This window comes from Ornithorhynchus anatinus, chromosome 14 (assembly GCF_004115215.2).
Source record: "Ornithorhynchus anatinus isolate Pmale09 chromosome 14, mOrnAna1.pri.v4, whole genome shotgun sequence".
NCBI lineage: Eukaryota > Metazoa > Chordata > Mammalia > Monotremata > Ornithorhynchidae > Ornithorhynchus > Ornithorhynchus anatinus.
In genome coordinates, this window is record NC_041741.1 from 10,201,246 (window position 1) to 10,226,215 (window position 24,970).

General features: G+C 41.9%; 1 long non-coding RNA gene across 1 annotated transcript; it reads left to right on the forward strand.

Annotated features, from left to right (window-relative positions):
* The first annotated feature begins 9,820 nt into the window (after positions 1-9,820).
* On the forward strand, positions 9,821-18,699 carry LOC120638792. The gene is made up of 3 exons (XR_005660740.1): positions 9,821-10,371; positions 13,280-13,646; positions 17,704-18,699. It is a non-coding gene; the product is annotated as an uncharacterized LOC120638792 (long non-coding RNA).
* The last annotated feature ends 6,271 nt before the right edge of the window (positions 18,700-24,970 follow it).

Below are 24,970 nucleotides of genomic sequence, written 5' to 3' on the forward strand. Positions count from 1 at the left end.
AAATCGATATAAACTTAATGCGTGCAGTGCAAGTAAAATGAAAAATAAAGGTACAACTGGTAATACAAGGATACGGAGATATCCTATTGCTTCCCCTCTTCGTATTTTAATGTGCTTCACCCACGAGAGAAGGGATCATGTCTACCTACTCTATTATATTCTCCCAAGCACTTAGTACAGTGTTCTGCACACAGTAAACACTCAGTGAATGTATTTGATAAACACACTGATTTCCCATTTCATCTAGATAAGCCATCACAATCGACACATCCTAGAGACAAGACTAAGATGGTCAAAGATATAATGCAGCAACCTGGTTTTGCTTCACATGGTCCTTTTTGGGCTGATATTGAGAATTGGAGGCTAAAAAGATTTGAAAATTAAGATAATAATAATAATAATGTTGGTATTTGTTAAGCGCTTACTATGTGCAGAGCACTGTTCTAAGTGCTGGGGGAGACACGGGGGAATCAGGTTGTCCCACATGGGGCTCACAGTCTTAATCCCCATTTTACAGATGAGGTAACTGAGGCCCAGAGAAGTTAAGTGACTTGCCCACAGTCACACAGCTGACAAGTGGCAGAGCTGGGATTCGAACTCATGACCTCTGACTCCAAAGCCCATGCTCTTTCCTCACATATGGAAAACATTAATCACAAGGTTTGTGGTGATAGTTTTAGTATGCTTTATTCTATAAATAAAATAAAAGTTTTGAAAGTTAAAAAATGTTTTGTACTTTAAAAAAAAGATTTATTTTCTTATTGTTGCAAAGTTGGGTGAGCTGGGGTTTAGGCTAAATCAACAATAAGATTCAGAGAGGCTTGGTTAAAAATGTTTTTTAGTAACTGGTTCAGATCCCACTGGGAATGAGGGGCAGTGTACTGCACTGGTGAATTCCACAGAGACGAGTGCTTGTGTGCGTTTGGACATCTATATAAATATCTATATAAATTTAGCTATCCAAAAACTTTGTAGCTATCAAGATATAGCACGCTCCTCCAGACGTTCTGGAAAGATACCCCAGATAATTATAATAAAGAAATCACTGACCTCAATGGGGTACAGAACAGTGCCATCTTGAATTTAGTTGCCAATATAAACTACAATTAGCAAATCAATCGACGGTTTAGAAAATCAAATCATATTCTTCCTATCTATTCTTCTGACTTGGCATTACCTTCCAAATTCCAGGCTACCCAGGTCTGCGGTAGTGGAGAAACTGCCTAGATTCATTGACAAGCAAATATTTTCAGATCTGTTGCCTCAAAGTAGAATCTCCCAAATCGGGGAGGCCAGATTCAAAATTGAAGCTCTGTCAGATGTCCAATTCCCAGCATGCCTTATTATTTTGCATTGTTGCTTTCTGTACCACATTGTTAAGACTTGTTAATTTTAGCACATTTAAAAGAATCTCAAATCATGGGTTTGAAACTAATGAGGATCAACAGACACTTATTTATCCTGTAAAGCAGGCCAATAAAACAGCTCTATGATTCAAAATGATAATGTGGAAGTTTTAATGTCCAAAGCTACAGTGCTCAATCTAAAAAAAAAATGGGAAGCTTCAAGTAGATGGTGAAACCCAGAATGGAAATGAAAGAACAAAAAAGGCCTTACACAATGACTTCATGGAAATGAAAGTGAAGAAGAGCAATAGGAGATTGGGATAAATTAGCTTTTTAAGTGTAAGAAGGAGGTCATAGAACCAGGCTCATAATGAGGCAGATCTGGGAATCCAAAATGACAGCAGGAGGCCAGTTTTATGTTGTGGTAAATGGTGGACTCTGCCAAAGGTAGAATAACCTACTATTAACAGCCTCCCAAAGGACTTTTAATGGACAGTTGGGTTTTAAGCTGTTCTGTGCCCTGTCTAGTATGGATACAACTTCAGATGACAATGTCTGGTGTTTAAATTGTGTTTAAATTGTGTTTTTTTAATGACCAGCCTCACTTCACCTGGACTCTTGACATGGAGTTCTGTGGATCAGAAGTGGTGCTGGAAGGGACCTGTGAAGGGAATACAGTGGCCCTGGTGCAAGCTGAGAGAAGAGGGGAAACCCTCTCACCAAGAGTAACAGGTGTGATGTCACATGCTTATCAGTATCCGATATTCTCAAATGCCAGTAGTGGTCCCCATAACCAAATGTCAGTAGTCCTAGAAAGGATATCAACCTTAGATTAGCCACACTGTCAAAAGGTTTGTAAAATCTGGGGTATTTCTGATATGTTCTAAGAAAGCCCTTCATTTTCAATCACCTGGACGACCCATATGATATTGAAATAGCCCACTCCGGTAGAAGAGATTTCACTAATCTAATCTGTTTCCGTTTCACTCATATTAGACTTCCTACAAGGCGTTCAAAATCATTTAGGTGAAGGAACCAGTGCAAAGATCAAGTCTTTCCCTACCTTGACTGACAGGTGTAGTTTCGAGCCAGACCTGCTGCTGTCACTGACCAATAAAATCACTCTAATAGTCTCCTAATTGATCTCGCTGGCCAGCCACTCCTTCTTCAATCTGTTTGACAAACAACTATATAGATCATTTTGCTCCAACACCGGTCTGACAGAGCACACCATTCAAACACTTCCAGTGGTTATCCCCATTGCTCCCTGCTGATTCGCACCCCCTCACCTCCTGCTGAGAGCATCTAGGTTTCACCAATCCCCCCCTCCTTCCAAACACAATAGCAGTTGTGGTATTTGTTAAACATTTACTAGATTCCAAGCACCGAACTAAGCTCTTGGGTAGATACGAGTTCATCAGGTCAGACAATCCCTCTCCCACATGGGGCTCATAGACTAAATGGAGAGAGAATGGTTATTTAATTCCCATTTTACACATGAGGAAAGTGAGGCACAGAGAAGCTACATGATTTACCGACAGTCACGCACAGGCAAGTGGCAGAGCCAGGATTAGAACCCTGGTCATATGACTCCCAGCGCTATACTCTTTCCACTAGCCAGCCTGCAAAACTATCTCAAAAGTCACCTGTTCCAGAAGACATTTTCTGGTTGTTTACCATCTTTTCCCAGCCCCCCAGACACTCCTACGCTGCTTCTTTGTTATCTATTATTATTTATTACAAATTTCTTTATCCTACAATGTTTATTGTTTACATTTACTTTTCTACTCATAAACAACAGTGTTTTTTTGCCAAATGGTAACGCCTTACCTTGTCCTTTAGGTCAGAAGCTCCTTGAGGGAAGACGTTGTCTGTATGTCCCCTAAGGGCCTTAACACAATACTGTGCACAGACAGCACTCAGTCAAGTAATAATAATGATGATAGTGACAGTGACAAGGAGGATACGAAACTGGCCGACCTTCAGAAGAACAGCATGCAAAACCCAAGACCTGAGAAAATTTTGTAGTCTAGCAGTTGTTTTTTAGAAAAATCAAACTCTACTACCTGGAGTTGTTATATTTCTAACCACAAATAGATAATTAAATTACCGTTCTATTAATAAGCCCAAATATCCTGGCTTAAAACTCAGCCTCTGCAGTGTCCTGTTTATCACTCTGCCCTCTGATGCCAGAAAAGGATCCCTCATTTTGAATATGTTTTACCAGTGGGAAGGAAATTTCTAAATTCTCAAGCTGCTACTCTCAGTTGGCCTGGCTTCTGTGGTGCTCGGTCAGCATGTCAAGATGCAGCACTTTTCTTTATTGATTGAAACGCTACACCACTTTCCCAGGTACTGAGTCAGAGACACGGGGAAGAGACAGTCCGGCTACAATGAAAGAAAGTCGCACAAGCTCAAAGTCAGTATTAGAACACAATAAAGCAGAGCAAAGGACAGACAGAGAGCACAGGTGTGGGTCAGAAGGTCATGGGTTCTAGTCCCAGCTCTGCCACTTGTCTGCTGTGTACCTAGGGCAAGTTAGTTTACTTCTCTGGGCCTCAGTTCCCTCATCTATAAAATGGGGATTAAGACTGTGAGCCCCACGTGTGACAGGGACTGTGCCCAAACCAATCTGCTTGTATTTGCCCCAGTACTTAGTACAGTGCCTGGCACATAGTAAGTGCTTAACAAGTGCCACCATTATTATTATTATTATTATTACTTCATCATAATGTGGTTTAACTTTACATTTCAGCTGCATTTACATAGTTACAAAAGGAAAAATGACTTTTAACAAAATTATAAGGAAGTCATTTGATCAATTGATTAATTAATGGTATTTATTGAATGTCTGCCATGTGCAGAGAGCTATACTAAGCACTTGAAGAGTACGATAGAGTAAGGAAACATGATAACCACCCTAGAGAAACTTACAAATGTAACGGAGCTTACTGTACAGTTCCTTATTCAATTCTTTGGAATTATTATTTGGGATGGGGTGTCTAATGTTCATGCTTTGCCTTTAGGATTTTATCTTTTGGAACAGATTACTGTGCCTACTTTGGAATTTTTGCTTCAGCACAGAAGAGTCCAACATAAACCTCAGCAGTCCCTGAGTCCAAAGCAAGAGTCTGGGCTGCAAGAGATTATATCCTCATCTGCAGTTCGACTCACAGCACGTATCCAAAGGCAGACTCTCAGCTGGTATGAAAGCAGCTTGAAGGCAGGTACAGTGAGTAAACTGATGAAATAATCGAGACCTGAGGAAGGAGGGGAAGTCATAGTGCTGCCCTCAATGTGCCATCTCACAGTCCCTTCCTGGTTCTTCCATAATTATTGGAAATGGAAACTCTAAAATGGTGTCAAAGAACAATTCTGTTTGTTATACAGGATACCCAGAGGGATAATAGATATTGAATCCCCATTTTAAAGATAAGGAGACTGAGACACAAAGAAGTTAAAGTATCTTGCCCAAGGTCACCCGACAGGCCAGCAACAGAGCCATGGTTAAAACCTACGTCCTCTGCCTCCAAGGCCTGTGCTTTATCGACTGGGTCATGCAGCTTCTCATCAGCAGCATTTCCTCTTGGCAGAACACTATACTAGACACTTGGGATCTGACAACCCAAGTGGAGAGAGACAAGCAGACACAAGTTTCCAAGTATACAAAGAATGAGAGCACAGACATGGATGATAAAACAAAAGCAATCAAATGAATAAATAACACATAAACAGATCTACACCTGGGGACAAAAGTGGACACCGGAGAAGGGTCAGGCCTGCTAAATTCCGAGGATGCCAGGCCACTAAGCAGAGCTTTGAAGCTTTTGGTGTTTGGTGACTTTTGAAATGACCGCATTAGGGAGGGGCTAGGAGAAGGTGCTGCTGCTTCCCACCTTCTCTGGGACTTCTCTGCAGTCCTCCTACAAGCCTTCAGGAAAGTGGTTATTGTAACCCTGACTAAAACTGTTCCTTCCACAGTATGCACACATCACATTTACCTGTGGAAATGTGCCCTCATCTACTGTATTTCTTGAAAATTAAGCTCCCAAAATTTCATCCCTAGAATAGCCATCCTAAAATATCTGATTGCTGAAAACCATGCTGGGGTATCTTTGCAGACAACGGTTAGCTGGTGCATTTTACGATACATCCCAGGCATTTACATGGACCTTGAATCTGTCCACTTACATAATTTCTTCCGAAGTTGTATTATTAATAGCTGTGTAGTTGTTCTTCCTATCCAGAGATGATGCTTCTGTTGGCGAAGTTCATCTATGGTGGGGGGAGGGTGTGTGTGTGTGTGTGTGTGTGTGTGTGTGTGTGTAAAAAGACCAATACAGGACTCACAGTTCTGGTCAAATCATACGTGCGTAAATGAGAGCTTTATTGGGCTGTGTTATTTATCATTAGTGTTAGTACGACATAAAAATGAATTATATTATCTCCTATCATGAGTGTTCATAGCACAGGTTACCTTCTGTTTGCCATCTACAGGTTAATTATATATTATTAATCAAGCACTTACTGTGTGTCAAGCACTGTTTGAAAGACTGAGTTAGATACAAGTTAATCGGGCCAGATACAGTCCTTGGCCCACATGGGGCTCACCGTCGAAGTAGAAGGGAGAATGAGAGGGAGAAATATTGCTTGTAAAAATTCACAAGATTGGGCTTTGTTTTCAGTTTCTTTTGTATAGAACTTAAATATTGATGAGAAAATACTTCACTTTTTTGATGTCTCTTTTTAACTTTGTCTATAAATTGAAAATAATGTTGAATGGGTTTTATTTTTCTTTAAACCTCGCCCCACATTTTGCATTGTTATTTACCCATAAGCTACTTGATCGGGTTGCTTTGCTTTTTCAATGTAGTTTGTGTTCCAGTAGGTCATTTACGTGTGTTCTTTGGATCTGTTTATTTTGAACAGAGGTTGTACCAGCAGTCTCCCCAACCTGCTTTTCTTACCTTCAGGTTTTAATGCCTTTGAATCTAAAGTTTTTAAAATGGGTCTTTGATGTTCATTTTTTCATTTTTAGAGGGTGGATAATGGTAATTCAAGGTTGTCATGTGCTATTTTTATTACTCTGTTGGCAATTTAACAATGCTTTCCCTTTATATCAAACCTTTCATCAAGGAAAAAGAAAGACCTTTTCCATTTAGTTCCCAAGATCCTCTTGGAAGGAAGCTAAGGATATTCTTGGAATTGAAAGCAGAAAGTTTGAAGTGGATGTGGAGATTTTCAAAGACTGTCCTGGTACAAAAACTAAATATATCAACTTGACCCTTCATGCCATATTTCATACCCTGCCCTAACTCTTAGGTATGGTGTTTACAGAGTAAGCACTCCATAAATACTATTAATAATAAGCAGCGTGGCTCGGTGGAAAGAGCACGGGCTTAGGAATCAAAGGTCATGGGTTCTAATCCCAGCTCTGCCACCTGTCAGTTGTGTGACTTTGGGCAAATCACTTAACTTCTCGGTGCCTCAGTTGCCTCATCTGTAAAATGGGGATTAAGACACTGAGCCTTACTAGAGACAACCTGATTACCCTGTATCTATCCCGGCACTTAGAACAGTGCTGGGCACATAGTAAGCACTTAACAAATAGTAACATTATTATTACTATTATTATTATTATTATTATTATTATTACTAAGCACATACTATGTGTGAAGCACTGTAGTAAGCGCTGGGGTAGATACAAGCAAATCGGGTTGGACACAGTCCCTGTCCCACATGGGGCTCAGAGTCTCAATCCCCATTTTACAGATGAGGTAACTGAGGCACAGAGAAGTTGTCACTTGCCCAAGGGTCATGCAGCAGACAAGTGGTGGAGCTGGGATTAGAACCCATGACCTTCTGACTTCCAGGCCTGTCCTCTATCTACTATGCCATGCTGCTTCTCCATTTGGAATTATCTTCCCGGTTAAAGAGGAGACATTAAACTGGCATCAAAACTGGGTGTGAGTGGAGGCATGGCAGCTGGGATAACATAGCTCGGGATAAATGAACCAGTCCCTATCCTCTGGTTGCCCTGGTCTCTGAAGGAAACTGAAGGAAAGTGCTCCCCCTTCCTCTGCTGCAAGTTTCCTGTGACGTTTCTCAGCAACGATGGTTTAAGCTCTTCCCAAAACTAGTGCTTCAAAAGAGATTCCCCCCTTGCGTTGGCGGCTGAAGGTGAAGAAGAAAGGAAGGTGAATTTTTGGCATTAGTGAGATTGAAATTGGAATTGGAATTGGAATTGTAGAGGACAGCGGATGAAGCTCCCATCACGGATCTGGTTTGTGTTTCCTTGTCGCCTGGGGCGGCCTCACCGAGCACTGCGCTTGCCTTTTGTCTCCTCAGACATTTCTAATGCAACAAAGCGCGTTCATCCTTTACCCACCCTTTGTCACGCTGCCAAGGTAGCACAGGGTTCCCCTTAGCAACTGAGACAGAGGGCACCAAAGCGGTGGGAAATCACTGCCAACAGGGCAGGCTTATTTGAGCAAAATCGGCAGGGTGGTGCAATACCCTTTTTCGTCAAAGCATTTTCATGGAAAACCAGCTTCCAAACAAACTGGGCAAAGGGCTCTGATGGCAGCCTACAAACCCCCAAAATGCAATCAATAAAGAAAAACCAGCTCAGCAGCAAGTTGAAAAAACACCAATTAGAGTTTTTAACAAGCAGGGAGCTGGCTGCCTGTGTGCATTTTAAGCCAGGCAAGAAAACCTAGAATTTTCATCTCCAAGGCAGTACCATTCTATGGGGCTCACTCTCCCCTCCCAACCCTCTCCAGATTTCAAATTTCAGGGTTTCATCGCACACCCCAAGGAGAAGCCACATGTTCGGGAATCCTTGGCGCATCCATATCAGAGCCATGCTATAGAACGAATGCTATTTTGCTTGCTTCTCTACTGCTCGGGGGCTTTGCATGATTATCCGTAACTAGGGATTTTAATAGCCGGGACTGCCACACGCGACTCTCTAACACTCAATTTCTGCCTGGGAGCAGAGTGTCTGCAATCTTCTACCAACTATGGCCTGTTTTCTCCAGCCAAGGAATTAGAGTGGACGTGTGACAGCAACGGACACCCTGATAATAATAGTCTGACACCATGTTCGCTCTCATTACCAACCGGGAGCATTGATTAGGGCTTTGTGTGGGCCTCATCTTTCTTTGTTGAATCCCCCAAGACAAATGAAGCTAATATTTATCCTAGTCTTGTGGAGTCTTCCAGTACCTATTAATTTAGACCTCTTATGAATTTATGCTTTATAATTTGGAATCGCTTAGAACTTCATGCATGTGTGTGTGTCTGTGTTTTGTGTGTGTGTGTGGATGGGGGGGGTGCTTGTGCATTTGTTCTGGCCCCCCCCTCAAATAACTGATGATCTGGTCAGAAGAACCGGACCAGAATCCCACAGGCATCACTGGGACCAGAGAGCACTCTCCAATTCCTCCTCCTATCCATAATTTATTTTAGTATCTTTCTATCCCTCTATATTGTAATACTAGAAATAATGATGATAATAGCAATTATAATAATTGTGGTATTGGTTAAGCACTTACTATGTGCTAAGCACTGTACTAACCGCTGAGGAAGATACAGTATATGCCAATCAGTCTCAGCCACTGTCCCTCACGGAGTGCATAGTCTAAGTAGGAGGGAGGCCAGGTATTTAATTCCCACTTTACAGATGGGGAAACTGACACCAGAGAAGTTAAGTGACTTAACCAAGGACACCTGGCAGGAAATGCCTGCTAACTCTATTATGCTCTTCCAAGCACTTAGTACATCATCTGTATTCAGGAGGTGCTCAGTGAATATTCCTCACTGATTGATTAGTTGAATTAAGGGAAGTCAGAGAACACGAATATGTGACCAGTCACTACAAATCACCATTGTACTGGAAGACTGGCAGATAATAATAATGATAATGGTGGTATTTGTTAAGCTCTTACTATGTGCCAAGCACTGTTCTAAGCACTGGGGGGGATACAAGGTGATCAGGTTGTCCCATGTGGGGCTCACAGTCTTCATCCCCATTTTCCAGGTGAGGTAACTGAGGCCCAGAGAAGTGAAATGACTTGCCCAAAGTCACAAAGCTGACAAGCGGCGGAGGCTGAATTAGAACCCATGACCTCTGACTCCCAAGTCCGTGATCTTTCCATGAGCCATACTGTAGTAGTATTAGTAGTTATAATAATAATAAGATTTATTAAGCACTGACCGCACTAAACTAAATTCTGGGAAAGAATAAACAAATGGAAATTAGACATAGCTCTTGGTGCTCAAGTGTCTCAAAAATGTAAGAATATAAGGAGACTGATGACAGATCCTTAAGGACAGATGCACAATTAAACAGTGAAATATCTGGAAATAAAAGGGGAAAGATACAAAATAAGCCAAAAAACCAGTAGAGAAGAAGAATTTCAGACGCCAGTGTCCAAGACACAGCTGTAGCTACAGCAACCACTTCAGCAGCCACCAGCCTTCCCAGGGTTTTGTGGAGGTCTCCCACCGTGGGTGTTTTTTCCTCTCCTGCCCCAGGTGGCAGAATGTAGGAAAGGATAGAATCTCCTCAGTCGTGCAGACTAGAGCTTGTCCCGGTTTCCAGAGAGAGACCCTTGTTCCTATCATTTCTAAGAAGGGTCTGAGTGGTGACTGGAGAGTTATAGGCCAGTGAATTCTACTTCTAAACCTGGAAATCTAGCATTCTATAGAAGTTTAAGATAAATAGTACTTACATAAACAGCCTGCCGGAGGGAAGACAGCATGATTCCGGAAAAAGGAAATATGCCTCATTAATCTACTGGAGCTCTTTGAGGGGGTTAAAACATATGAATAGAGGGAAATCAGTGGGAATATATATTTACATTTTCAAATGGCTTTTTATAAAGGTTCACGCCAAAGGCTTAAATAATGAGTAATCATGGATTGGAAAAGAATGTTCTGCCATTGATAGAAAGCTGGATAAGAGCTAGAAAACCGAGGATAAGGATAAACTACCGCTTTTCAAGATGGAGAAGGGTTACAGGTGGGTTTATTTTTCTTACGAAATATGTAAAATGCTTACTATGTGCCAGGTGCTATACTAAATTCTGGGGTAGATAAAGCTCATAAGGTTGGACACAAGTTGAGAAACAACATGGCCTAATGGATAGAGCTCAAGTCTGGAAGTCAGCAGGATCTGGGTTCTAATCCTGGCTTGGCTTATTATTACTGCTTTGGGCAAATCATAACTTCTCTGTGCCTCAGTTACATCATATGTAAAATAGGGATTAAGACTGTGAGTTCCACATGGGACATGGACTGTGTACATCCTGATTAGCTTTAATACAGTGCCTAGTACATAGTAAGTGCTTAACCAATATGATAAGAAAAAAATAAAACATCCATGTCCCACATGAGGTTCACAGTTTTATTCTGAATTTTACAGATGAGGTAACTGAGGCACAGAGAAGTGAAGTGACTTGCCTGAGGTCATACAGCAGAAAGGTGGCAGGGCCACTATTAGAACCCATGTCTTCTTGTTCCCAGGTCCATGCTTTACTCACTGGACCATGTTGCTTCCTCAGGGATCAGTGCTAGGTCCAGCTTTGTTTAACATATTTATAAGTGAACTGGAGATGAAAAGGTTCTCCAGATTTGCAGACAACTTTTCTGGGTGGTGAAATGCTTTGCTAATAGAAGTAAACTGGAGAAAGATCTCTTTGAACAACGTAAATAAGCCAGAAAGCATCGGGTACAGATGAAAGATGATCTGAATGTCCAGGAAGCTGGAGCTTCAGCCATAAAGCCCGGGAGTCTTTCCTCTCTGAGTCTTCAGTGTCCACTGAGAAATAGGTAATCACCAGACTGAGAAGTCTTACCCAGTGGTAAGGGGGCAAGCAGTAGCTGTCCCTTGGAACGATTATGAGTGTGTTTGGACTGGGGACGACCTCGTCGGCACCGTGAGAAAACTGCAAACTTCCCTTCAGAGTAATATATGCCAGCTCTTTCCGTTAGTGTTTTTGTTATTAATAATGATCATCATAAAATAACCATTATTATTATAATTATTTTACTTATTAGGCACCTACTGTGTGCCAAGCACTGTGCTAAGAGCTGTGGTAGATATAATACAATGAGATCAGACACAGTCCCAATCCCACATGGGGTTCACAATTATATGGGAGAGGGAGAACAGTTATTCAATCCTCATTTTACAGATGAAAAAACTGAGGCCTAGAGAGGCTAAGGGACTTGCCCAAAATCACATAAGAGGTAGGTACTAGAGCTAGAATTAGAACCCAGGCCTCCTGGCTTCCATTCCTCTACTCTTTTCACTAGGCCACACTTATTCTTTATTATTATTGCTGATTTATTATTTCTGCTCTATTTATCCTGCCTCTTTGTGTGTCTGTTATTATTCCCCACTACTAACCAGTAGGTCAGAGACCATGGCTAAATGATATCCTTGTATTTTTATCCAATATTTAGTATATAACTTGGCAGAAATGCTCAACATATGCTAATAATAATAATAATAATAATAATACATAATCCTGAGCTCTGAACTACCAGTCACAGCTCAGAAAAGAATCTTGAAGTCATTTTTACTGTTCTCTAAGCATGTTCAATATATGCCTGCTTCATCAACCAAAGAAGCCAATAAAATTCAGCCTCAGGAAGCATGATGAAAACAAAGGAAAAGCAGAGAGAACCATGGCACCCTGACACCTACAATACTGTGGTGACACACATTGTGAAGGACATAATAGAGCTGGAGAAACTACAGAAAAGGGACATGAATATCACCAAAAGGCTGGGATCCTTCAGGATGGAAAACGGAAGAGATGTTTGAAGATGTAGGCACAAAAACTAAAACTAAGCAAAACTAAAGGAAATACTTATTCAGATATCAGACGGCAAGCATATGGAAGGCGTTACTTCAGCAAACTGTGCAAGTTGAAGTTCATAGGAGAGCAATCCATGGGAGAAGCAGCGTGGCTCAGTGGAAAGAGCGCGGGCTTTGGAGTCAGCGTTCATGAGTTCGAATCCCAGCTCTGCCACTTGTCAGCTGTGTGACTGTGGGCAAGTCACTTAACTTCTCTGTGCCTCAGTTCCCTCATCTGTAAAATGGGGATAAAGATTGTGAGCCCCACGTGGGACAACCTGATTCCCCTATGTCTACCCCAGCGCTTAGAACAGTGCTCGGCACATAGTAAGCGCTTAACAAATACCAACATTAATTACTAGTAGATTTAGGAAAGGAGAGGAACAGCTTATGGATATTAGGTGATCTAGCCCTAATACTGCAGCCCATTGTGAAGGTCAGTCATTATGTGGTTCCTCCCAGCAGCCTCTTACCTCTGTCGGAGATCGAATATAAAACCTGATGATGGTCTGACTCCCTATTGATATACAGTTGGGAGGATGGCTAGCGGAGTGTATTTAGAGCATTAGTTTGGGAGGAGCAGAGAGTACAAGTTGGCCTGTCACAGGAGAAGAAAGTGGGTAGGTTGTAGTCAGACAGCTGGTAGTGCACATTAGAGTGAATAGTTAGGAGTTTAATGTGAAAAGAAAGAGTTGAGGAATAAATCCCAGCAGGCTGAAGTGAGGGGAACGCATGGGTGGACGGAGTGGCTTTGCAAGTGGAGAAAGCTCACCAGCCCTGCACATCTGGAGCTCCTCCACGGAGGTCTGCTCTCGCCTCTGCCATGGGAAAGGTAGCCCAAGTCCCCAGGCAAGCAGTGGCAAATGCTTACATCGTCCAGTCTCACATTTGATATTGCAATCGTTTGTTGTTTTAGTCGTTCCAGGGAGGGGAGATTGCTTATTGAATTGGAGCCCCATGGAAAGACTCTGGAAGAACACCCAGTTTAGACCCCATGCTGTTTTAGCCTCTGGCTTCAGCCTCCTAAAAATCCATTCATAGCCTATATCTGTTTTGCCTCTTCCAGAACTCACTGTACTTTCTCTGCCTCCTGTTACCCCATCGTTGGATAGACATCAAGGATAGAAATGTTCAGCCCAAAGGAACATTGAAGAAAGAGATGAAGTGATCGAAGCCCAGAATGAATCTGAATTGCAAAATAATAAGCAGTATTGAAGATGGCTTTACAATGTCATAAAATCTGCATATTTAGTGGAGAACCCAATTTAAGCTCTTACACTGGGTAGCCCACCAATTGCCACCATTTCTCCCTTTCTTAACCTAGTGGAACTTTTAAATCTTGAATTGCTTTTCCAGTCTTTCCTTTAACAGCCCCTGAAATGGTTGAAAGGTGAAGAATGCATATTCCCCTTCAGACTGCAAACTCCTTGAAGGTAGGAATCCTGTCTACTTAATTTATCAAATCATTACCATCAGTGGCATTTATTGAGCACGAACTGAGTGCAGAGCATTGTGCTAAGCACTTAGGAGAGTACAGTGCATCAGAGTGGGTAGACTCATTCCCTACCCTCAGTGAGTTTACAGGACAGAGAAATCTCTCAATAGCTTAATAATAATAATACAGTGAAGTGTTCTGCACACAGTAAGCACTAAACTGATACCATTGATTGATGGATTGATTGATTGATTCTCTCCCTGAGAAAGATTATTTTGAGGCCAAAAAAGGGACAGATGTTCCTCACAAGGAATAGCTCAACTGTGAACTGGAATGTTTGAACTGACAGAGATGGGTGCCTGGGATATTTTTGAAAGTTATTTGAAAGTTTTTGTTTATTTTTCAGCTTAATATTTTCATTTAACAGTATCAGGGACTGGTATTAAAACATTATTTTTCTTTGATAGAACTCAGTTTTGAAATTCCATTTATCTCAGATTTCCTAATTAGTACAATCACTGACTAGAACTGATTTTCTTCCCCCGGGAAAGAAATAAGCAACAGTTCAGGTGCTGTCCCTCTTCTACCATGGAGCTCTGATCTCCATTAGCCTGAAAAATTAAAGTTTGAAATGCACGGCTCAGAAATGAAATGACAGGCACTAGTACTCCACTCATTTCCAGCATGGAAGCACCAATTTGATTCCTACCATAACATTTCTGCTGTTGCCAATGCATCAAATTTTTTAACACAGTTTCTCAAATGATAGAAATCATCCCGTCACTTTGTTTCATAAAATCAACACCCTGGGGAATGCAAAATAGAATAAGAACTTTAGCAGAGCTGTTTCCCGGCCCCTGCCAGGTATTTCAGAATTTCTTTTTTTACTTTTAAACGAGGAACACGAAGTCCCGGTTGTTTATTGTTCTCTCTGCTCTGCGCTCAGTGCCTTCTCCTGTGACTAGAAACATTTTCAGAACCATAGGAAGACGGGGATGTGGATGGGGAAATTCCTCGTCTGGGTGATTTGAGTGCTGTGGTAAAGATAATTGGAATTCAATCAATCAGTGATATTTATTGAACAATCAATATGAATGGTCGAGTAGGTAGACACTATCCCTGCCCTCAGGGAACTTAATAATAGTAATAGTACTCTTACTAATAACTGTGGTATTTGTTAACACATCCTGTGCCGAGCATTTTACCAAACACTAGGGTACCTATACAATCTGATCAGTTTTAGGACTCAGAGCCCAGGGGATCAAAATTGTGGTATCTGCCAAGCGCTTAGCCACCTTGAATATCCCAACCTGACTGTGCTTGAGGTAGACACAGTGATTTTGCCCACAGGCTAATAAATTCAGAGAATAATTCACTAATAAAGAGATTCTAAGAGTTCAAGAAATCTTCAATAGCACCCGATTGCTCCAAGTAGAAAAACAAAAATCTTGAATACTAGCTTACAGATTCCCCATCAGTTCACCTCCTGCTATTGTTCTGCTCTCTTCTCCCACTACCCTCTCATTTGTGTTCTTTGCTCCTCCCAAGCCAGCCTCAGTCCTCCAACTTTCCATCCACTGTTCATGCCCTTCCCTTGGCCTACAATGGCTTCCTTGCTCAGCTTCGCCAGACCACAAAACGTGACCTTTCTCCCTCCCCTTTAGACCATGAGGCCCATGTGGGACAGGGACTGTGTCTGACCTGATTATCTCATTTCTACCCCAGCACATAGTACAGTGCTTGGCACATAGTGAACAAATGTCACAATCATTTTTATATTTCAAAGTCTGGCTGCAGCAGGAATAGCATGGAGGGGTATGGTTGGCAGAGACAGAAAACCTAGCCTGGGACAAAGAGAGATGCAGGAGCAAGTATAGTGAAGTGATAACCATTTTAGTGCTTCCTGCATTCCACTATTATGCCAACCTCTGCCAGATCTTGCCTTTTCCGTCATATGTCAGCTAAGGCCGGGAATTGCTTCCTAGAGATGGTAAATGTTGGAAGTCAGTGAAGCCACATCCCACTGCTACAGTTTTCCTTTCTCAGCTCCTATTGCTCTTTCTTGCCAAGGGCCAAGGACAACAACTCAGTGAGGATGTAACTTCTTTGTGCATGTTATGTGCATGTGTGTTTACGTGTGTGTGTGAGTGGACCTGCCGCCCCTTCTGTGTGACTGTCCCTCTAATTCTGTCTGCCACTGCCTCTGTTTGCTCATTTCTGCCTCTGATCCTTCCTTCTGTGTCCATCCCTGTCTGTAGCTCTGTCCTTTCTGTAACCATCTGTCTATCGGTCTCGTCTCTCGGTCTCCAGTTTGTCTTCCTTTCTTGTTTTTTTCTTCCTGACTGTGTTGGCACTTTGAACCCTCCCCTTGAAGCTCTTCCTCCTGGAAACCCAGGCCTTGGAAGACCAGACCTCTGTCCCACTTTCAGTTTAAGAAACCGTAGCCACCTCCAATATCTCAACATGAGCGTGCTTGGACAGTGACGAAATTTTCTGTAATATCATTACCCAAAGATGCTCTTCAGGTTTCCAGCTGGTGGAATAAGCTCCCTATAATGTCTGCTCACTGGCTACACAGTAGAAGACGGTATAGTGTTCAGTGACTTTGGCAGCATCCTGACAACCCAGAAGATTTAGGGGGAAAAGTCAGGATACATTAGACCAATGATTAGGGCAGGATCTGGCCCTTATTATCTGGAACGAAATAGGATGCCTCTGAATTCATGTTGTTGGAGATTAAGGGTTAGCAAATCTGATGCTCTCTAGTCTGAGGGTCTGAATGAGCGATAGCACCTGCTTACATGTTAGCTTTCTCCCCACTGTGGTGGGACAGAATAAAATATTTCAGACCTGGCTTGTGCAGCTGGTGACAAATTCCTTCCCAATGGAAAATGTCAGCCAACAATATATGCTGAGATCTCACTGTGTGCAAAGCACTGTGGGAGGCTCTGTGGAGTTTTGCAAAAGGTATAAAAGGAATGTCCGTCAAGCCTGTTCACCCAGCAATTTCCTGACTTCCTCTGCCTGAAATTCTTGTAAAGCAAATTTCTTTTTCTCTCACTGGCTGCCAAAGTCTGAACCAAGATAGGGGGACGCAAGTCAGAATTGTCAGGGAACAGAGTCCAGAAAATTAATTCAATAGACAGCTAAAAACTGGGCTATTCTCAACCGCTAAGTATGGTAAGATAATAACACCTTCAGTGGATATTACCTCTTTCTTCCCCAAGGTGACTTGACCCCAGTCTTCCTTTACAACAACCCTATTGCAAGAGAGGAATAGATATTTCTTCTTGTGTTAAGAATCAGTTGCTGCCTAATGTTAAATTCATAGCCAGATCCTGATGTTTAAATTTTAAATAACTACCTATCCTTTGCTAGAGAAAAGAGTCTTGCTCATTTGCTATATGTTTGGTTGTTTCTGGAGTTCTGTCTGTCGTGTCCTGTTCAGAATAAACAACCTAAATGATGAGGTGGGATAGCTCTTTGGCACCTCCATCATTTTTGTATTAGAACTTTCCTTTTGAGCTTGACAAAGAAAGCGTTCCAATTGGAACCACCCAAAGAAATAAAGATTTGTTTTCCTCCTGCTAAAATGGTAGTTCTGTAATGAGTTGTGGGGGCTGAAGGACACTGGGTGGGAGATGGTTTGGAACATGAAGATGCTCTGATTGAGATAAACAGTAGAAGAGGCGGAAATCCAAGAGCAGAGAACACATTCAAAGCCAAGGATTTCAAAGAAGACAATGGATGAATTGTAGCTGTATTTCTTTGGTATCACAATATGCTGAAATGGTGATCATTAACCATGATCTTTTTTTATGAAAGTTAGGGCATGTGCTTAATTTAGCCTTATAGTTCTGGGTTACAGAAATACCGTATTGGGAGTGGAAGACAGAAAGGGAGACATTGGTGTCATATGATATTACGTGACAGACCACTAAATAGTGAAAAACTGAGGTTTTATATGTTGTGTTATGGCCCCGTTGCTTATGTACTGTATAATGCCTCTTTTATTTATAACCCAGCAGTTTGCATACTAATACTCTCGATCTTAGATTTGCAGACAGCCATAATTTCCAGCCTTTTGTTTGACAATGAAGGCCTGCCTGGAAAAATTGAAGGTGTTGCCAGGTTTACAAAATGACATTTTTATAGCAAACTATATTCTTCACTCCATCTTCCCATCTTTGGGGGAAGAAACATCCCTCAGAAGAAGAGAACCCACTTTAGAAAACGGGAGAGCGTGGGTGCTCCAAAGCAGAAGGTGATAAATGTTTTCTCAGCTGGGAAGAGCATGTGAGTGTGTGTGTGTGTTTGTGTGTGTTTATGCACGTGTGTGTATACATGTATGCATTTGGGGATCTGCCTTTCAAGTCTGTGTTCCTCTGTAGAATAATTTGAGAAACTCAAATAATTTTACAGAGCATTTTGGAGAAGGCAATTGAAAGTCAGCCTTCACAGAAAATAGCTGGAAGACTGTAGGAAACAGCTGAATTTTGAATTTTGCTTCAGTTTTTCAAATTTGCTCTCATTTCAAAGCAAACCCTGGACCGTAAACCTGTTGGCAGATGAGTCTATTAATCATCCATCAAACCTTTAATAGATACACAATCTGTAATTATGGATTGCTGAAGACATGCTGCTAATGAGAGACTGACGCATGCTTGGTGAAAAATAATTGCTGTTTGATTTAGCGAACGCTAAACAACTAAAGGCAGGTAGTTCTTGCCAAATTATGCACTAACTTTTGCAAAGCGATTAAAGAACCAGGAACTTCAAGAGATCTAAAGGCAACGATGTTGGAGTGGGGACTGTGGGACAGGGTAAGAGAGGAGATTCTGAAAAGTAAAAATGGGTATTCAGTTTGGTTCAGTCACCCCATTTTACATAGGTTAGTCTACGCTTTTTGTAGTTCCTGTTTTCTGAAGTCCCGTGAAAGGGTGTCAGGAGGGGTTGGAAAGTCAGTAGCCCCAGCAGCAGCCTAGCAGCAGGAATATGGACAAGTGGAGGGGAAGTCACCAGCCTAGAGAAGCAGTGTGGCTTAGTGGAAAGAGCACAGGCTTGGGAGTCAGAGGTCGTGGGTTCTAATCCTGGCTCCGCCATTTGTCTACTGTGTGACCTTGGGCAAGTCACTTAACTTCTCTGTGCCTCAGTTACCTCGTCTGTAAAAATGGGATTAAAAAATGTGAGCCCCACAAGGGACAATCTGATTCCCCTATATCTACCCCAGTGCTTAGAACAGTGCTCTGCACATAGTAAGCGCTTAACAAATGCCCTAATTATTATTATCTTTCTCTTCTTCCCCTTCTTCAGCAACCACACTGCCCACTGGGGCTCCTACTGTCACCTCAACTGACCTTGTACTTTCTCCTCTGTTCCTTCCTTCTTTCCTGCCTGATCTTAACCCTCTCCAAAACTGGCCATATCTATATCACTCTGTCTTCCTGAGGTGCATCCCCTGACCAAAACTGCAGAACCACCCCCCTCTCTAAGCCTGAAAACCTAGAGAGGGCAGGACTGAATAAGGACAGGCAGAGCTGCACAGAGGTTTCTAGGTGGATGAATACTACCATTCCCTCAGTTCCCCAGTTAAGACTTATCAGGCCAGAGGGTCCAAAGTTCCTTCCAAACCTTGGGATTCTAAACCTGCTATACAACTTCATAACACCTCACATGTTTGGAAGACCCCGGGAATTTCCTAGGACCACAAGTCGCTCCCAGGCGATTGGCGAAGCAGTGTTGCCTAATGGAAACCCCAGAGCTTTGCCTAACTGGGCTGGGAGTCAGAAGGACCTGGTTCTAATCCTAGCTCTGCTACCTTTCAGCTGTGTGAACGTAATAATAATAATAATAATGTTGGTATTTGTTAAGCGCTTACTATGTGCCGAGCACTGTTCTAAGCGCTGGGGTAGACATAGGGGAATCAGGTTGTCCCACGTGGGGCTCACAATCTTAATCCCCATTTTACAGATGAGGGAACTGAGGCCCAGAGAAGTTAAGTGACTCGCCCACAGTCACACAGCCGACAAGTGGCAGAGCTGGGATTCGAACTCATGAGCCCTGACTCCAAAGCCCGTGCTCTTTCCACTGAGCCACGCTGCTTCTCATGTACAGCGTACATGAGCTGTACAGCGTACAACGTACACAAGTCACCTATCTTCTCTGTGCAGCAGTTACCTCATCTGTCAAATGGGGAGGAAGACTGTGAGCCCTATATGGGGCATAGACTGTGTCCAAGCTGCTTGGTTTGTATCTACCTCAATGCTTAGTGAAGTGTCTGACACATAAGTGCTTAACAGATACTTAAAAAAAAGAAAGTGAGTGATGACTGACTGCCTATGAGAGATGCTTCATGTACGCAGGTCCCTTCTGCGTCCGTGACCTTGGAGTTCCTCATTGAGTTGGGTCGGTTAGGTGAAGAGCCAGATGTAAATCCCACACTCTGGGGCTCAGCTTTAGACTATCTTGGCTTCAGATTGTATATGAATTCTTTCTGGACTGACCCATTCTCTGCAGGAGCAGAAGGCAATCCAGGTCTCACTTCTCCACTGTGAGCTTTATGGTCCTCAGGGGATGGCTGAGAGAGCATTCACGTGTCCTTCTGACATTGAAGGAGAGTAGCCTGACCTTCCACTGGAGTGCTGATCGACCCGGAGTCTGGCTTCCTGATTGGAAGAATGTTCTGGTGCCTGAGACCATTCCTAATCAAGGCCTGTTGGCTTCGTCAATGTGCTGTTTACCTCCTTATTTAATGTTCTTAATTCTTGAATGCTGAATTTTACACTGCTCCCATTGAAAGTAGTTCTTTTTCTTGTGTGTCCTATCTCCCTGTCTACCAGGGGAAGCTGGAGAAGTGGGAGCTAAGGAGTCGCTCCCTAAGGCTCTAGGTTCCCACGACCCTCAGGCAGGCTACCACAAAATGGGGGGTATGACATCATCACAATATCCACTGTGTTCTTTCTATCACACATCACGCCACATGTGTCTTCCTGTCCCGTATCCACTAGGGTTGTCAGTGTCAGTAACTCCACACTGCTTCACGATTATCTCATTTCACCTCTCAGCTGAAAACACGTCTCTCCAACCTCCTCTGCCTCTTAATTTCTTTCTCTCTGCTATCATCCATTATTGAGCTTGGTAATTGAATTATTTACAGTAACTCTGGAACGTGTTTTAGTACAGTTTGTATGAAAGATAGTATACAAAATAAAATGAGACTGAATGTTATAAGCCACTACTTAGAGCAGAATCACTTCACTCTGGACCTCATCCAAGATTTCTTACACTTTTGTATATAGCTTGTCTAAAAGAGGCTCAGCATTATTAATGACTATATCATATAATATTGTTTAGTTAAGATTTAAAAAGTGTGAGTAGAGTGGAAAAGGACATTGTGTAGACATGCTATTACCATATATGTGAAGAATTTGGCAATCATGGAGAGGTCTATATCTTGAAAATAATTTGCCTTCATTGTACCAAAACATTTTTTAAAATACTATTTTAAAATTTTTCATTGGTAAAGCAGGGGCTCATGGTGATGAGAAACTGAATGACTGGCAAGAGTTGGGTACAGGAATTCTGCAAAGAACCTACATGGCTCCGCTAATGTGTCTCGGAACCAGATTTGAGAATCTGGAACCAAATAATCTGATCTGGCACCGAAAGTTAGAAAAATTCAAGGGACCTTAACTACAGGACTTTTAAATATCAAAGCACACAGACACTCCCTCCAGGACTTCCCTGATGAATCTCCTCTGCTTTCAGTCTTACCATCCCATCACCATCTTAGCCTTTCTGTATTCATCCGCTTACGTATTGGTTATGGTTGGTGGTATTTATTAAGAGCTTCTAATAAAAGCCAAAAAACTAGGTACAAGATACACTGGATACAGTCCCTGACCCACTTGTGGTTCATAGTCTAAGAGGGAAAAACAGGTCTTTTATTCCCATTTTTCAAATGAGGAAACTGAGGCACAGACAAATCAAGCGACTTGTCCAAGACCAAACAGCAAGCAAATGGCAGAACTGGGATCAGAACCCAAATCCCCTGGTTCTCGGTACCATACTTTTTCCATGGAGGCAACATTGAAGAAATCCATTTAGCACTTAAGTTGATTGCCTTGATAACACCTATATCTAGTTTCTCATTCTTAGCAACGGTATATTTGGTGATTTCTGTCTACTGTTTTCTCCCACAGATTATAAATTCCTTGACTGCATGAACTGCCTCTTGGAGTGTTTTTGTATGCTTCTCAAGTGCTTTGGGCTCATTAAATGGTGGTGACACTGATAACATTATTGATATTGAAGTCTATTGAAAATGGATTAGCGATTGTACCTACCTATCTTAGAGATCAGGAACTGCTAATTGAAGTGAACTGTGAAGGAGTTTTACTTCTGGACAACCTCTGATTACCCAGAAAACAAGTCAACAAAACTCACTTTCACTTGAGATTAGTTTCAGATTTCAAGTGAGCTCCGCATATACTGAAACTTTTACATGAGAAATCTGTGACCCCCAGCAAAGTGAAATTGTGATCTTGGTTGTAAATACAATGACAAGATGTTCAATGATCTATTAAATATTTTCTGAAATTTAGCAATGAAGTGCTAAATCAACTAGGTATTATTTACATTGTTAAACTATAACAGTTCTTAAACATTTGAATATCTAAATAATGGTATCGTTTGCCATATGTTTCTATTTAATAAAGCCTTGTATTGATACTTAAATGCTTCATTAAGTCATAAACTGCCAAAATAAGTAGTTTGTCTGTTGTCATAAATGTGACATGGTTTAGCTAAAAAAAATTGTCATTTTTAAAAATTAAGAATACTTTTATTCTGCATGTGTTATAAACAACATTGCTTTCAGGATTTCAGGTTTAAATACAAAGCATTTTTAGGAATCTGGCAATGGAGTTTGGAGATTTCTTGAATAATTTTCTTGTCTCTTGTCAGTAAGAGGCTGGCCATGTGTCCTTATAACTATCATTTGATTGGCAAACGAAATCAAAGTTTGCTGGCAATCCCCTATTTGTTTTGCAAAGCCCTCTTTATCATTAACAAACATAAGCTCAGAGAGTGTCCAAAGGTCAGTTGTTTTCCAAAGTTGTTTCTCTACAGTGGCTTCAAGCTGTAAATACCAAATGAAAAACAGCAATTTTGCCAAGGGATCACATTTCCCAAGGCAGAAAGGAGAACTGGGGATTACCTCTAGGGTTATGTCTTCAAGAATAAAGTAGAGTTATCTAAAATAATGCAGCAACAACATATTTACCAGTAGTAGAGCTCCCTGAAATACACTCTATACTGCAGTTTTCATAGCAGAAACACTTTCTTTACATGTGATGTAGAACAGTCCTGTTGAGACTTGAATGAATTTGATCTTAACAAAGCATCTAGGTTTTTGCTAGGTTTTTGCATCTAGGTTTCCTCTCGGAACCGGTAAAGTAAGAAGATATATACGTATAACCAATCAGGTTTTCCCTTTTTCATCCAACGTGCTTTTCAGAAGCTAAGAGGCAATTAATCTTATGAGGCCATAGGACAATGCTACCTTTCAACAGTGCTACTTACACCATTGAAGTGGTTGATTTTAATCTAAAGAGACCTATCACTGCCTTGAAGATAGCTTTGGAAAATCATGTGGTTGCAAAGGGTTCCATTCAGGGCACAGAATTTACACCGACCTTAGCCAAATTTCCCGTAATATCCCTTTCCAGGGATGCCCAACTCTTTGCTTTGACTATAAAATTGAGTATGAGGCTCAAAGCAGGATTGAGGGATTATTTAGATTGTAATTTCTTCATGGGCAGGGGCCTTCTCTTTGATTTCTAGTGCACAGTTCCCACACACCTAGTACAGTGCTCTGCTTACAGTAGGTGCTCAATAATTGCTGTTGCTGCTCTCACTACTACTAATAGAGAGATACCTCCAAACTCTATTCTGCACACTGCGTTCTAGTCACTGTACTACATATTTCAGTAAGTCTCTCATCCATGACATCGGTATTAATAAATATTGTTGAGTGCAAATACGCCCCATAGGAATCAGTCATTCAATCATTCCGTCAGTGGTATTTAGCGAGCATTTAGATGGGCAAAGCACTTTACTGAGTGGTTGGGAAAGTACAATAGAGTTAGTAAACTTGACTCCTGCCTTCCAAGAGTTTACAGTCTTGAGGCGGGGGAGCAAGTTTTTGGGGAAAGTAAATATTTAAGGATGGGGCTAAGAGGGTTGGAAATGGGATTGCTGAGGTTTGCCCCTGGTGATTGTACAGTCAATCCAGCTGACATTCCTCTGCATCCCAGTGAAGCAACTGTGCTTCTACGTTGAGGCAAACTTGTCCTGTAGTATCAATCAATCAAGTATCAATCAATCAATCAGTGGTGTTTACTGAGCACTTACTGTGTGCAGAATACTGTACTAAGCACTTTGGAGAGTACAATACAACAGAGTTGTGAGACATGCTCCTTGCCCACAAGGAGCTCACAGTCTTGAGCAGGAGACAGACATTAATATAAATAAATGACTTAAGGATGTGTACGTAAGTGTTGTGGGCTTGAGGGAGGGGTGAAGATGGAGAAGCAGCATGGCGTAGTGGAGAGAGCTCGGGTCTGGGAGTCAAAAGGTCATGGGTTCTAATCCTGGCTCTGCCACTTGTCTGCTGTGTGACCTTAGGCAAATCACTTCACTTCTCTGTTCCTCAGTTACCTCATCTGTAAAATGGGGATTAAGGCTGTGAGTCCCATGTGGGACAACCTGATTATCTCGTATCTACCCCAGTGCTCAGAACAGTGCTTGGCACATAGTAAGTGCATAACAAATACCATTATTATTATATCAAGTGCTTAAAGAGTACAGATTCAAGTGCAGAGATGACACAAAAGGAAGAAGGAAAAGGGGGAAAGGAAGGATTAATCAAGGAAGGGCTCTTGGAGGAGATGTGATTTTAATGAGTTTTTAGGGAAGCAGCAATGGCCTAGTGGAAAGAGTATGGGTCTGGGAGTCAGAGTATCAGGGGTTCTATTCCCGGCTCTGCCACTTGTCTGCTTTGGGACCTTGGGCAAGTCACTGAACTTCTCTGTGCCTCAGTTTCTTCATCTGTAAAATTAAGATTCAGTACCCATTCTCCCTCCCTTTTAGACTAAGAGTCCTGTTTGGTTGTTGAGTCCTGTTGGGTGATGGGTTGCGTGGTTCTCAGCTATAACATTACTCCTGGGCCCTTTAATTCATCATTTACCTGGAGGAGATGTGGAGAAGGCAACAGTATATACTGTTGTCATCGGGGATGTGATTCCTCTCCTGAAGTAAGGA